Source organism: Podarcis bocagei, assembly GCF_964188305.1.
Source record: "Podarcis bocagei genome assembly, chromosome: 2".
Lineage (NCBI taxonomy): Eukaryota > Metazoa > Chordata > Lepidosauria > Squamata > Lacertidae > Podarcis > Podarcis bocagei.
The window spans coordinates 39,683,387-39,698,777 of record NC_138126.1 but is presented as its reverse complement, the minus strand read 5'-3'; positions in this window follow the sequence as shown (position 1 = coordinate 39,698,777).

The following is a 15,391-nucleotide window of genomic DNA, read 5'->3' as shown; positions in this document are numbered from 1 at the left end:
CCAATACATTTGTAAGGTGGCAGTGGGTTTTACAAAAATCTAAAAGAGTCAAAGTCAAGGGTTTGTCTATTAATTTCATCCCATGGTACTCTGGTCATGTCTGCACCCACAAATCACATTGGAAAAATAAATCATATAGAATGTAGCCTTGCTAAGGTTGTGAACATGGTTACTTCCTACATATGGCTTACCCTCTTTGTGAGATTGCTGGATATTATTTTCATTCATTTATTTAGAATGTTTCTGCTCTATTTTCAGTCTCAAAGAATAATCCCAGGGAGCTTCCTATACTTAAAAAGAAGTCCTAAACATCCTAAAAAGAATTACCTGAGCTACCAACCTAAAAAAGGGATGCGGGTGGTGCTGTGGGTTAAACCACAGAGCCTAGGACTTGCCGATCAGAAGGTCAGCGGTTCAAATCCCTGCAACGGGGTGAGCTCCCATTGCTCGGTCCCTGCTCCTGCCAACCTAGCAGTTTGGAAGCATGTCAAAGTGCAAGTAGATAAATAGGTACCACTCCGGCGGGAAGGTAAACGGTGTTTCCGTACACTGCTCTGGTTCGCCAGAAGTGACAGTCATGCTGGCCACATGACCCGGAAGCTGTACATCGGCTCTCTCGGCCAGTAAAGCGAGATGAGCAGTGCAACCCCAGAGTCAGCCATGACTGGACCTAATGGTCAGGGGTCCCTTTACCTTACCTTTTACCAACCTAAAACAGACCTAGAACTAAGTATTAAAAAGCAGAAAGCATCATTAAGTTGGTTTCAAGTAAACAATGGGGGAATATTGTCAGTGCAAGCAATTTACTTGATGGAACAATTGCCTCTCTCCTCCCTCTGAGTGCTGTTCTGGGGGTCCCCCCAACCCCCCCCCCCAGCCAATTTGAGGTGGGTCTATGAGATGCAGGGGGAGAGGAGGAAAGCCCCATTGTGCCAGTGGAAGTCCTTGCGTAAACTGCTGCTAGCGGGAGCCCTTTGTTGAATCTGGCCCAATATCAATAAAACTAAGCAGCAATAAAAATTCCCCAAAGGAAGCAGGAACAAACATTGCGATTCAGTGAAAGCAAGAGGAACAGGATTATTATTATTTATCTGACGTGGTTGATCTAGACCAACATGCTGCTAGGTGCTTGAATTTGGGGGAAGGGTCATAGCTCAGTTGGCAGAACATCTGCTTTGTATTGCATAAGTTGCCAGGTTCAATCTCTGGCAATTTGAGGTAGGGCTTGGAAAGATTCTGACTGTCAGAATAGACAATACTGAGTTAGATGGACCAGTGATCTTGCTTTCTATAAGACAGCTTCCTATGTACCTAACTGAGGGGAGAAAGGTAAGTGGGTGTGAGCTTAATTAAATCCACAAACAGTGCATACTTTCATTTTTTTAAATATAAATTTTATTTTTGCATTTTCTATTTTACATAAACAAATGAATTGAATACATAAACATAAAATCCCTTCTGACTTCCCTCTTAATGTAATGATTTCCCCCTCTGCATCGATGGCCCTTGTGGTCTCTTCCAACCCTATGATTCTATGATTCTATGATTCTATGATCTCTATCATAACTCTATTTTTATAAATCCTTTGACAATTCATAGTTCAATTTTTTACTACAAGTTTTCTGTCAATCCTACCAATGTATGTAATTGTTTACAATAGCTTTTCAAATAAATTATAAACTTTCCCCATTCTTTATTAAAGACCTCCTCTTCCTGGTTTCTAAATCTTCCTGTAAGTTCTGCCATCTTGGCATACTTCTTCAATTTTGTCTGCCACTCTTCTTTGGTCAGAATTGTACCACCTTTCCATTTCTGGGCTAAGAGAGTCCACGCAGCCGTGGTCACGTACATAAATAGTTTCGTCTGGTCCTTTGGGATCTCTGGTCCTATAAAACCTACAAGAAAAGCTTCTGGTTTCTTAGGAAAAGTTATTTTCAACATTTTTTCCCCATTTCATTATATATCATGTCCCAGAAGTCTTTTACATGGCCACCACATATGATGGAAAGTGCCCTCTTTTTCTTTACATTTTCAAGTTTAGCCCAATTATTTTGCCCTGTAGCCTCCTAAAAACAAGGATCTAAAGGCAGCAGCACGGGATGTACAAGGGACATGGACAACATGCATGGGAAATGGGTAAGTCAAGCCTCTGGAAGCAGTTGTTTGTAAGAGAGCAAGAGGAGAGGCCTCCTGTATCCTTGACAGTTGTGCAGAGGAGGGCATTTCAGCAGGTGCAGCTGGTCCTGCAAGCTACTCCAGCTGAGATTTTTTCTGGAGCACTACTACTATTAAAAGTGCAGCAGCTTGATCCTCTTTAGCATTTAGCCTGCCTACCTGTAACAGGTGATCAGCAGGTGCGGGAAATCCATTTCTGCTTCCCGTTCACTGGGCACAATGCAATTGACAATGACTTCAACACACCTGCGGTGCTGAACAGGTTTAGAAAAGAAAAACCCACAGACGAGATGGTTGGAGGAAGCCTTTAATCGTGAAGGTGCAGCCTTTCAAGCGTGTGGCTGTGTTTCTTCACATGTGAAATGAATTCACACACAGAAAGCCAGCAACCCTGGTTCACAGCCTCCAGTGACCTGCTTCACGCAGCTTAGCTGCTAGAGATGCTGTAAACCAATGCTTCCAGCCGCACCTCTTTATATATCAAGTTTCAGGTGTGTGAAGCATCTGAAGAGGTGCATGTTATTCTCCTCGATTCCCCTGTGGTGCTATAAAGGTCCAAGTCACAGCAAATTGAAGGATGTGCTGATGCAATGGAGAAAGCATTGAGAGGGAGGGATATCTTTGGAAGAAGCCGCCATGCTTGATGGGCAAGGCAGGACTGAAATGTGTAGAGAAGGATGACAATGAGAGCTACTCTGATCCAGTGGAAAGAACATGTGCTGACAGTCCAGAGAGCAGAGTACATATCTCAAGAGTGATTTATACTGCAAAGGAAGAGATGCCACATCCAATAAGGGTGCCGAGGGTCGTCCCCTCCCCCCTTTTACACAAGTGTCATTCTTTTGGAGTGTGCCATCTGCCCTAGTTTGATCTTTGGACTAGCAGGGGTCGGTATGGGAGTTGGCAGTCCTAAATGCTTCTAAGTGACAGGCCTGCTGAATTCATGTTATCTGATGCTTGGAAACGCACCTCTCAGATTCCTGGCTGTGCTAGCAAGTGCCAGTGGAAGCTGGGCAAATCTATCCAGCTAAGTCACCGTGCACAGACATGTCTGGCACATTGATCCTAAACTTTTAAATGTGCTGATAAGTCCTATAGATGTTGAGGGTTGGAGCCTTACCTCTGTTGGAGTGGTTTGTAGCCCACTCCCATAATGACATCTTTATCAAAAAAATAAAATTATGTTGTGTTGGGTGGAGCTAGCTCCTGGCTAACTGGACATAGGATTGTAGCACAAGAAAGAGAGCCAAGTGCACTAAGCTGGGAGTAGACCATGCTGTACACAGTGGTGCCTACTTCTGAGTAAGCATGCATAAGCTGAAGCTGCATGTCATTGGAAAAAAACATAAACAAATGGGCTATGGATTCCATCCACAATAATTTCCTTATTGTTAAGTCCTAACTAGGGATGAGGGACAAATCCAATTCAGTCAGCATTTGAAGATTCACACGTTTTGAAATAATAAGACAGCCAAAACACAGCCATCCTTTGAAATCTGGGTTTATTGAAATTCTGCAATGCAGTTCTCCAACCAACCAATGTTTACAAAAAAGCATATATTAAGGGGAAATATGCATTAAAATGAAAGAGCTGAAATTGACAGATTCTTCCATCCCTAGTTGAGGCAGTGTGAGATCTCCTGAAAACTATATATTGGGCCAGAATATGTTTCTACATATAGTCTGCTTGTTTCCCAAGTCTTGGAGCTGGTGTGTAACATTTTCTCATGTCCGTAACCTCGCCGACTGCATTGCGATTCTGCCCACCATTTATTTCTATTTTAAGGTTGGAAAATTAATACCCTGATTCTATGAGTGTCTACAAAGTACGGCTGATTTACCAGTACTTGCACCAGTACAGCCTTCTATATGTCAACATCTTATTTCTGGAGAGCATCCTGTGGTCTGTTTGGGCTTGGTGCTTCGCGGCTTTTTGCCACATGTTTGTGATGCTGTCATCACGAGTCCTGTCAGTGAGGAGAGGATGGTGCTTGGTGTTGTCACTCTGCCATGATTTGTTCAAGGCCTTGCGCATGATACAGTTGCACCGTTTTGAGTCAGGCTACATCAGTGTGTTATTTGGATGTCTTGCTGTTCTATTGCACTGACTGGCACAAAGATCCTTGTACCCAATCCTATGCAAAAAAATTTGCCGTGTCTAGTACTGGGGCCAGATGAATAATTATTTGTTTTACTTTTGTCCAAAACTCACCTGGCTGGAAGAGAACCTGTGAGAATAAAAGCATGTGAGTTTTCAGCAGCTAGCTGTTCCACTGCAATTCATCACTTCATCTACTCCATAAAAGCACACAGTGTGGGGTGGGGTGAGGAGGTTATGAAGCCAAACAATATGTTTGCTTTCTGTTTAGTGCTGCAACAGTGTCTGAGGTCCAGAGAGCAAGGCTTTTGTGGCCTGTGTGCTAACAGCGTGTTCAAGGAGTGCTAATCAGTTGCAACAATTGAGCCTGCACTGTAAATATTACCTTAACTTCAGTGACGGGATAAAGTCTTGGTATGTCACAAAGGCAAAAAAGGATGAAGGAAACTTTGTAGTTAGGACCCCCTAGAATAAAATGCAGACAGAGGCTGTGTTGATGCTTTGCCAGTGCTAATAAGCGGGGTATAAATCCTGCCAAGTTTGGCAGTGTGGACAGGTTGCCCTACTGGAAACAGGCCTACACAGCCAAAGCAAAGCATGGAGCTGTTTAAACGCCCTTTTGCAAACACCAGGGCTGGATCTGCAAATTTTGCCTTAGGGAGCAAAGGTCTGTACTGCTGCCCCCCACCCTGCTGCCTTATGTATGGGGGAAACAAAGGGGGAAAATATTTCTCCCTTCATGTCCCATGCAGGTTTCCTGCCTGCCCCAGGAAGAGGAAGTCAAGATGTGGCAGTTGTAGCTGGTGGCACAAGCCACACTGGTGACGGACAAAGGGGAGAAACTCTCAGCTTTGCTGTTCTGCCACTGCCTGCCGTTTCTCACCTTAGGCCACAAAAGAGATCAGAACATATCAAGGCAGCTGAGCTGGTGCCAGGCAGCTCACAGGAATCATGAACCAGAGCTGGAAGGGGCAGAAGGAATGCCCTCTGTCCCTGAAGGTGTTTGGCTGCAGGATGCCTTTGCAACCCAGGCAGCAGAAGAGATAGCTGCCTAGCACATGACATCAAAACATGTGTGCCTGGTGTCCTCAGCAGGGTACAGGGCAAGGCTGTACCACTGCCAGCCTCTGCCTCCCTTCTTTCTCTCCTCCTTCATGTTTCTACTGCTTCATTTGCGAGGTGGGTAACTGTCCATGCATCTCTTCTAATAAGCAGGACCTGCTGTAAAATAAGGAATCACCAAGTGTGTGCTGTGGCGAAGCCATGCCTCTCTCTTCCACACAAGATTTTGTCGCGCTGTCCCTCTAACCTGCCTTGCCGCCTCTCACCCCTTCCTTCTGTCTGGACCTGGCAAACACCCCCAAGCTCCTCTCTTTAAACCTCTGGTTTCCGGAGGTTCAAAGAGCAACACGGGGACTAATTGCTACCACCTGCCTGAGGGGCCCCACCCAGCGATACTTGCTCACAGGACCACTACTTCATGACAGTAGCCACTGTGCCACATCAAGTTTCTAGGGCCTAGATGAGCATGTTCTAAAGAAATGTACTTTCCGGTCCTCTAGCATTCCTTTCCCCTAAAATCTCCAGTACTACCTGCCTTTGCACCTCCCACATGACATCCCACATTTTCTGCTTTTCTGAATCCGAAGCTTCATTGATAGTTTGTAGCCCACGTCTCTGCCGACTTGCAGTTATGCAACGGTGGCATGATTTGAATGATATAATCTTTTTATAGCTTTCAGGAGGGTGGAAATTAACATAGTCATACTGTGCTATCATACCTTCGTTTTGGCAGACAAGCCTGTTTTTCTGCCTCAGAGAGCCAAATTCTACAGAATCCAAACAATTAGCTACTATGATCATTCATTTCTGATCACAAGGCTTTGGGACTTCTGTTTTCTTCCCCCTCCCCCAACCTGTGACTCAGTAGCATGTGTTTTTTTAATCCAAGCTTTTCCCTTGCTTTTTATTCTTTCCCCCCCTCTCCCTCCATTGATTACATTTAATAGAGTAAAATAAAGAGTCCGGGTTTAAGGAAAGCAAATACAAAATACCCCAAAAAGTGGGTCCTTCTCTGGATCTTGTTAAATTCTTTTTGAATCAAGGAGAGGTCATTGTTGCAGTCCTTCTCAAGACCTTGCACTTGTGATTGAGAAAGAGCTGTTATGATGGCTCATATCATAGAGCAGAAGGCTAGATTGTCCTACCAAAGTCACGTGCTACTTGTGCCAATATTTGCCCTTCTGGGCCTTAAGATGGACCACAGAGGTCCTGCTTGCAGACCCAGCAGTGGCTACAGTCAGGTGGCAGGAATAAGATATATGGCCTTTTCAGTGGTGGCCCCTTTCCTCTGGAACTCCCTCCTCAAGGAACTTCCCTGCACCAACTGATCTTGGTTAGGAAGTTGATCCGGCTTAAATCTTACTTAGCAGTAAGTGTGCAGCAAACTGGAATCTGATGGTGTAGGCTGACATTATGTCGATAGAGGCTGGTTTTAGTCTTTTCTTTTAGCTTTTAGAGTTTCTCATTGCATGTGGTTTTAATCATGGGATATGTAGTTTTTAATTGGGCTTCTGGTAAAAGGACCTTGGTGATAAAAAGCAGCATTCAAATAAATTGAAATAGAATAAGGTTACCAGACGTCCCCGTTTCCCAGGGACAGTCCCCAAATTTACAAATCAGCCCCCTGACAAAATCCATCCATTCCGACTGAAGTTGAAAAGTGTCCCCAGATTCAATGAAAAAAATCTGGTAACCTTAAAACAGAATGAATGAAGTCTTCAAGCTGCTGATTGGTTTCTGGTAATGCAGGCTTGCCATGTGCCCTCTTTTTCCAGGACACATCATTTTCAGGGGTAAAATTTCTCTCCAGGCAGATTTTTTTAATTTGCCAAAATGTCTCTGGTTATACTTTCTGGATGAGACATAGACATAATTGGTGGTTGAAGACTTGCTTTCCTTTTTTCTTCTCCTACCCCCCTCAGCAATATATCACAGCTTCTATAACCTACATATAGTAGGCGTATTAAAAATTAGAGTCGTCATAGCGTCCTCTTTTTTGCTCTTCAAAATATGGCAACCCTGTCCTTTTAGAAAAGACAGAACAAAGTTAACAGGGTCGAGAGGTATGATCCATAAGCCCCTTCTTCCTCACCACACTACCCCATTCTTGTGAGGGTTTTTTGTTTTAAAGGACAGAAATAAAGAGGATAATGGTGGGTGGGGGGAGCTGCAGCTCAGTAAAGTTGATTAGCAAACGCTATGGGTTATCATTAGAGTACAAAACATGAAATAATTGTGGAAGCATTATGGATAAGAGGAAATCATTTCCCACAGGATCCCACAGTGCCTCTGAACTCATTCATTTGCATGTTTGTCACAAGCCTTGAATATTGTGCCGTTAAATGAGTTCCTAGCCCCAGTTTCTCCCTACTCAGGGCTGCTTGGGCACAGACACCAAGGCGTAAGAGGCTGCTTCACGTGTTTCTCATTTCCAGGCCGCTGCCAGGCTGTCACTATTTTGCAGGTATGATTCAGCTGCATACCAGGAAATTTGGGCATGCCATATACAACTGAAGTATATGTTTGGTGCAACAAACCCAATTCCAAAACCAAACCAAACAAAAAACAACAACACATGGATTTTTGGGTGGAAAAAGAATGGTGACATTATATCAGCTCCATGCTAAAAAATCAGAATGAATGCTCCGTAACCAGCGATGATGTATAACGGCCATACAAACTTTGTGCAAACAAATCAGGATAAATGCTCAATAAACAAGTCATCTGTAAGAGCAGAAAATATAGTTTTTAACAGAAGACACAACAGCTAGCCATTGGGCAGCCCTGTGTTCCACTTTAGAGAGGACAGTCCTCTATTTGAAGGAGTATTCTATCTGAAGGACTGTCAAGGTTCAAATCTGATTTAAAGATAGAGAACCATAAGAAGGAAGGTGGGGGCTTAAATTTGCCCATCAACTGGGGTTTTTTTTAGCATCTTGACAGCAGACTGAGCAGGCACACAGAGGTCACAGTCTTCTCCACTTTAGTGAGATGTGTTTCTGTTTAAATACATTAAAAAAAATAAAAAATAAAAAACCATAGATCAGTGGTAGCCAATGTTGTCAAACTACAACTCCCACCATCCTTGAGCAGTGACCATGCTAGCTGCTCCTCTTCCTCTTCTTTTGTCAAAAGAGCTTAGTGACAATAAGCAACATGTCACAATATTGGCTGGGCATATGGTCAGCTTCCAGTCATGCGGGCTGTAGGTTTGTTTTCGTAAGGCCAGATTCATCTTTCCCTGAATAGAGAACAACAATACCTTATTTCTTCACCTCTCAAGGATGAAGGCATGGAAGGCAGACTTCCTCCTTTTTTGAATCTTGAAGGCTGTGACATTTCTAGAAAGCTGCTGAATCACATCCTTCTGATTCATTGTCCTTGATTTCGGACACAAAGTCCATGTATGGCGTAGACATCGTATATATGATGGTGATGCTGATACACTACTATTTGCTGTCCTGGGTAACATGCAACTACTGTTTGATGTTTCCCTTGCCTAGGAAACAGCCTGTCCTACAATGGGTGGAGCCTGACCTACATCAGTCAACTGGCTTACTTCAGCCTGAGCTGTAGCTGGATGCTACACCCAGGAAGGCGTTTGTGCGCACAGACTCTTTGCCCAAACAACCCCTTCCTACACACCAGCCATTTTACCACCACAGGCTTGTACAGTTGGCTTGTTGAACACTGGAGTTCCCTGGGTATTCACACAGCACAGCACTCATTTGGATGCAAATGTGGCATCACAGAATTTGAACCGGGCCTGCAACCTTCTAATTATTTGGAGGAGAAACACAAAACCCTAGCCCCCTAGACTACCTTGCCAGCATTGTGGAGCATACCAGGTGTACAGTTGGTGGACTATGGATTTTATAAATAGGGCACAAAACGTTTACTGTTGAAAACAGGCAAGGGCCAACCCTAGAAGGAAATAAATGCAAGTCCTCAGATAAAGCACACAAGGAACTTCTTCTTCTTCTTCTTCTTGTTTAGTCGTTTAGTCGTGTCCGACTCTTCGTGACCTCATGGACCAGAGGACGCCAGGCACTTCTGTATTTCTTTTTTTTTTAAAAAAAATGATATTTATTATTTTTCCAACAATTTCAACACAACACTACAAACAAAAAAAGAAAAGAAAAAGAACAATACAAATAGAAACAAAGCAAAAACAAACAAAAACAGTTTAAAAACACCTCAAACATTTTCAGTATCTTATCTTTCATTCGCTTATTTCCAACGACCTCCTCACACCTCCCTTTTTGTATTCCACTTCTATTAATTGTTTCAGCAATTCCTTTCCATCTTCCTCTGTTTTCTATCCTATAATTATCTTAACACATTCTAACCTTATTTTTTCCTTTAATATTCTATTAATCTATTAATACTTAATTCCTTATAACATTTCTACTAAAGCCATATAACTTCATTCCAACATTCTTCTAACATTCATTAATTTTACAATACTTCCATAAATAGTCTTTAAACTTTTTCCAGTCTTCTTCCACAGACTCTTCTCCCTGGTCTCGGATCTTGCCGGTCATTTCCGCCAATTCCATATATTCCATCAACTTCATCTGCCATTATCCAACACTTCGGTGTTTTCAAGAAGCAGCCATTCTCTCAGCCAGCAAAAAGCAGATGGTTCACAACAAAGTTTAGGGGTCTGGCAGGGCAAGTCTGCCTCCTTCTTTGGCATCCGTCAATATCTTAAATTTTACTCGAGGCTTCCTGCCCTGCCAAACAAATCTGGAAACATCCCTCTGCCACCTCCTGAAACAATCCATCCCATCCAAAACTTGCAATGTTTGGACAATTATGAAAAATGCTGGGCCGAAGTGAAAAAAGATTTAGAAATTTGGTCAAATTTGAAGCTTTCACTGCTGGGTCGTATTGCTGCGATAAAAATGAATGTATTGCCTAGAATGTTGTTCTTGTTTCAAACATTACAAATCGTGGATAAAATGGACTGTTTCAAGAAGTGGCAGAGAGATATTTCTAGATTTGTCTGGCAGGGCAAGAAGCCTAGAATAAAATTTAAAATACTAACAGATGCAAAGGAAAGAGGCGGATTTGCCCTGCCAGACTTTAAACTTTACTATGAATCAGCAACTTTTTGCTGGTTGAAAGAATGGCTGCTTCTTGAAAACACAGACATTTTGGATTTAGAAGGTTTTAACAACGTATTTGGATGGCATGCATATCTGTGGTATGTTAAGGTTAAAGCACATAAAGCATTTAAGAATCATATTTTCAGGAAAGCATTGTTTAATGTTTGGATAAGATATAAGGATTTATTGGAAAACAAAACCCCAAGGTGGCTGTCACCGATGGAAGCCAAAGCACAGAAAAAGCTCAATATGAAGGCCAAATGGCCGAAATATTGGGAAATTCTGGAACAAGAGGGAGATAGACTGAAATTGCAGAGTTTTGAGAAACTAAAAAATAAAGTGCGAGATTGGCTTCATTATTATCAGATAGTGGAGGCATATAATTCGGACAAGAAAATTGGTTTCCAGGTGGAAAAATCAAAATTAGAAACAAAACTGTTAGAACCCAAAACTAAGATTTTGTCAAGGATGTATAATCTGCTGTTGAAATGGAATACTCAGGATGAAACGGTGAAATCTGTTATGATTAAATGGGCACAAGATGTTGGACATAATATAATGATGGCTGACTGGGAACAGTTATGGACCACAGGTATGAAGTTTACGGGATGTAATGCCTTAAGAGAGAATATTATGAAAATGGTATACATGACCCCAGTCAAGCTTGCAAAAATCTATCATTTGCCCGATAACAAATGTTGGAAATGTAAAGAAACCGAAGGTACATTCTTTCACCTTTGGTGGACGTGCCCAAGGATTAAGGCTTTCTGGGAGATGATCTATAATGAATTGAAAAAGGTATTTAAATATACCTTCGTGAAGAAACCAGAGGCCTTTCTCCTGGGCATAGTTGGCCAACTGGTGCCAAAGAAGAACAGAACTTTTTTCATGTATGCCACAACAGCAGCAAGAATACTCATTGCAAAGTATTGGAAGACACAAGATTTACCCACTCTGGAAGAATGGCAGATGAAGGTGATTGACTATATGGAACTGGCGGAAATGACTGGCAGAATCCGAGACCAGGGAGAAGAGTTGGTGGAAGAAGATTGGAAGAAATTTAAAGACTATCTACAGAACTATTATTAGAATGATGTTGGATAGAAACTAAGTGGTTTTTAGCTGCAATACTATAAGGGAATATGAAAAATGGATTACTAATAGGTAAAGATTTAATGTTACAATATTTTAAGATTAAAGATTAGGATAAACAAAGAGGGGAAGGATTTGCTGAACCAACAAACTGAATTGGAATACAAAAAAGGGAGGCGTGAGGAGGTCCGGTAAACAAGCTAATGAAAAATAAGTAATGGAAAGACTGAGTTGTTTTTAATTATTTTTATTTTGTATTTTTCTTTTTTCTATTTTTATTTTGTAATATTTTGAAAATCTTAATAAATATCTTATAAAAAAAACACAACTTGCAATGTTTGAAACAAAAGCAACATCCCCGGCAACACAGCAACCCTCATCCCCACCACAACAACTCGGCCCAACAATAACAACTTCAGATTTGTCCATATTTCCAAATCCCCCTTCTCTTCAATCCAACGTCCTTCACAGTTATCCTTAAATAAATTCGCATTTTTGGCAGTCATACTAACCCCCAAATACCTCTCTTTTTCAACCGATGTTAGTCCTGTCTCCTCCTGAAACTCTGTCAAGCTTTCCTTTTCCAATTCAGGTAGGGCTCTGGTCCTCAAATTCATCTGTTTTTCTTTAAGTTCAATCATAACAAATGTCAGTTTATGTTCATCAAGTTGCCTTTGTATGGATGGGACTCTCTCTCTCTCCAGTTGTATTGCTTTACATTCAGCAGCAAGGGCTTTCTCCCTGGCTTCATCCGCAGTTTGCCGTATCAAAGTAGATTCCTGTATCAATTTCTGGATGGTTTCTGTATTGGTATTCACCTTTTGTCCCAGATTATTTATACTTTCTGCAATTGAGTCAATTTTAATATTTGCAGCATCCACTTTCGCATTTATCACGTCTGTTTTCTTGTGAAGCTGTTCCAGCGAATCGTTTATTTTCACTAATGCGACCACTAAGGCCTCTTCTGTCGACATTCCGTCTGTTTTTTCCTTTCCATTTGCCATAACACTTAAGAGATTCAAGGTCAATCCCAGAGTCTCACAATTTTTTATCTTGCAGCTGGAAATTGCCCTAGCCCAGCTCCTGTAGAGCAACCAATTTCAAAAACTTCCACTAGAGGAAAACAGTTTCTATTTGTATTAGTCAGTACTGTCCTCTTTTAAACAATGTTCCAATAATCCAAAGTTAGTTTCAGTTTTCAGTTACTTTTACTCCTTTTTAAAAAAAATGTATTCTCTTGTTTAGCTACCTGTCAATAAACGTTCTAAACGCTGTCAATGAGCATTCCAAAAGACATCAATCCTGCTAGCAGCCCGTTTCCAGGGTCAGAGCGGCGGTATTTTAATTCTCTTCACTCTCTCCTATAGGCATATTCAGTCCACCACTTCCCCCCCCCCTTCTCCTGTCTCCAAGGGGGGGGGTTATGTTCTTTGCCGATGGAAATTTAGTCTTTTACAAAAGGCTTTCCAAGACTTCAGCTTGCAGCCTCATTGCTTTCAGTTTATTTACAAAAGGGGGAGGCGGACTTCCTGTATTGAACCTCCCCGTTTCGATACCAAATTAAACATTTAAAAATCCAATTCTCCCACTTCAGCTCTACTCACGGGTAATTACTTTGGAGTCAAATTGTCCACAGGAAAAAGTCAGTGCTCTCCAGCAACAGCTATGTGGCTTCGCTCCGTGGAAGAAGCAGACGATTTGAAGCACCGCGCCGCTCACCCCACGTCGCTCTGGATCCCCGAAACCGGGTTTCCCCGCGAGTAGGGGAGGCGCAAATGGTGCCCGCCAAATCCCATGCTCACAGGCTTCTCCCGCCTGTGATTTTTACGGGTCTCCGCCTTCGCCGTGGCGGTACAGACTCAAATTCCCACGGGGCGAATTCCTCCCGGTCAGAGGAATTCCGCCATTACCGGAGGCACCAACCCGGAAGTCTGGCACTTCTGTCTTTCACTGCCTCCCCAGTTTGGTCAAACTCATGCTGGTAGCTTCGAGAACATTATCCAACCATCTCGTCCTCTGTCGTCCCCTTCTCCTTGTGCCCTCCATCTTTCCCAACATCAGGGTCTTTTCTAGGGAGTCTTCTCTTCTCATGAGGTGGCCAAAGTATTGGAGTCTCAGCTTCAGAACCTGTCCTTCCAGTGAGCACTCAGGGCTGATTTCCTTAAGAATGGAGAGGTTTGATCTTCTTGCAGTCCATGGGACTCTCAAGAGTCTTCTCCAGCACCATAATTCAAAAGCAACAATTCTTCGGCGATCAGCCATACTGCTTGAGCCTACCTTGTAGAATTTTAAGCATAACCTTGCTAGCGTGTGAATTGAGTGCAATTGTGCGGTAGTTGGAGCATTCTTTGGCACTGCCCTTCTTTGGGATTGGGATGTAGACTGATCTTCTCCAATCCTCTGGCCACTGCTGAGTTTTCCAAACTTGCTGGCATATTGAGTGTAGCACCTTAACAGCATCATATTTTAAAATTTTAAATAGTTCAGCTATTTTTTAAATAGTTCACAAGGATCTTAGTGAATGCTTAATTTGCAACTTCATTTCTTTCTCTGTTTAGTTGTGTGGGGCCCAGGGAAATCCTGGGGTTGGGAAAACCATTGGCATTTGAGAGAAGTATGAATTTTATAGGGGCCAGAAAATTCTGGTGCGGGACCAGCCCACCTGTGGGGTAAGGTGAGGTAGCCACCCTCAGACGGCAGGATCCACAGGGGCAGCAGATCCTGATGTATATCTTATTGTCCCCATGTTCCCTATTTAAATATTCACTCACCCTGTCTTCCCTGGTGGGAAGGTAGGGTGCTGTTTTTCGGTCCACCCCAGGTGCCAAAATGTCTTGGGCTGGCCCTGTCCTGGTGGACAAATGCATATAATAGGAAAAAGCAAACATAAGTTTAAGGAATAAATCTGCCAACTGCCCTCCCCCAGCTGCCAACTCTTATGTGGATGCTGTGACAATGGGACTTGCTAGCAGTCCAAGAAAGAGGCAGCCCATGACCACCTACTGCCTCAGAATGCCTCATGTTTTATTATTTTACTTTATTTTATTTGGAGATTAAAAAATCTCTTCACAACCAAAAGTTACCAAAGTGGTGCACAAGCTGAAATGCAAAATGTTGCATACTCAATAAGCTACAAGCAATAGAACCAATTGTAGCATATTTGTCACACTTCAGGGAAAACCTTCTCAAACACATAATGTCTTCAACAGCCTCCTAACTATCAAGATGTGATGCACATGCCTGATTTCAGTTCGTAATTGATTCCAGAGGGCTGGAGTTGCATAAAGCTGGTTAATGACCAGGAGCATAAGATCACCTTATTTGCATCCGCTGTGATACAGAACTGCTTTGCAGTCTGCCGTCAGAGATCTCTGTTGAGAAAGTATATCGAAAATGATTTCAGCGCAGATTACTGCGTCAATTGTTTTTAATTTTTTGTTCTCACAACTCTAAACATCAGATGGGTCAAGAGGGTCAGGTTTTTGTTTTTTTTTTAATATTGTGAGAGGATATGTCATGTTGTGAATAGATATTGTGTTGACATATGTCTGCCGGAACCATGGAGGAGGTTTGTTTTTATTTAGCCTGATCTGCCACCACAGAACCTCCTCCAGATTTCCAGCGTATTCTGTGTCACAGCAGATGTCCTGCTGCTGACTCAGTGGAGGCCCTCGCTCGGTTCTTACTTTTCAGTCACTTCTAAGGGATTCCTGAGATACAGTGAAACCCTGTCGCCTCACCCCTCACAAAACTAACAGTTCTCAGAGCTCTCGGGGGCGGGGGGGCGGAGGAAACGACTCTTAAACCAGATAAAGTCTATAGTGTGGACAGAATTAAGGGCAAAATCCAAGAA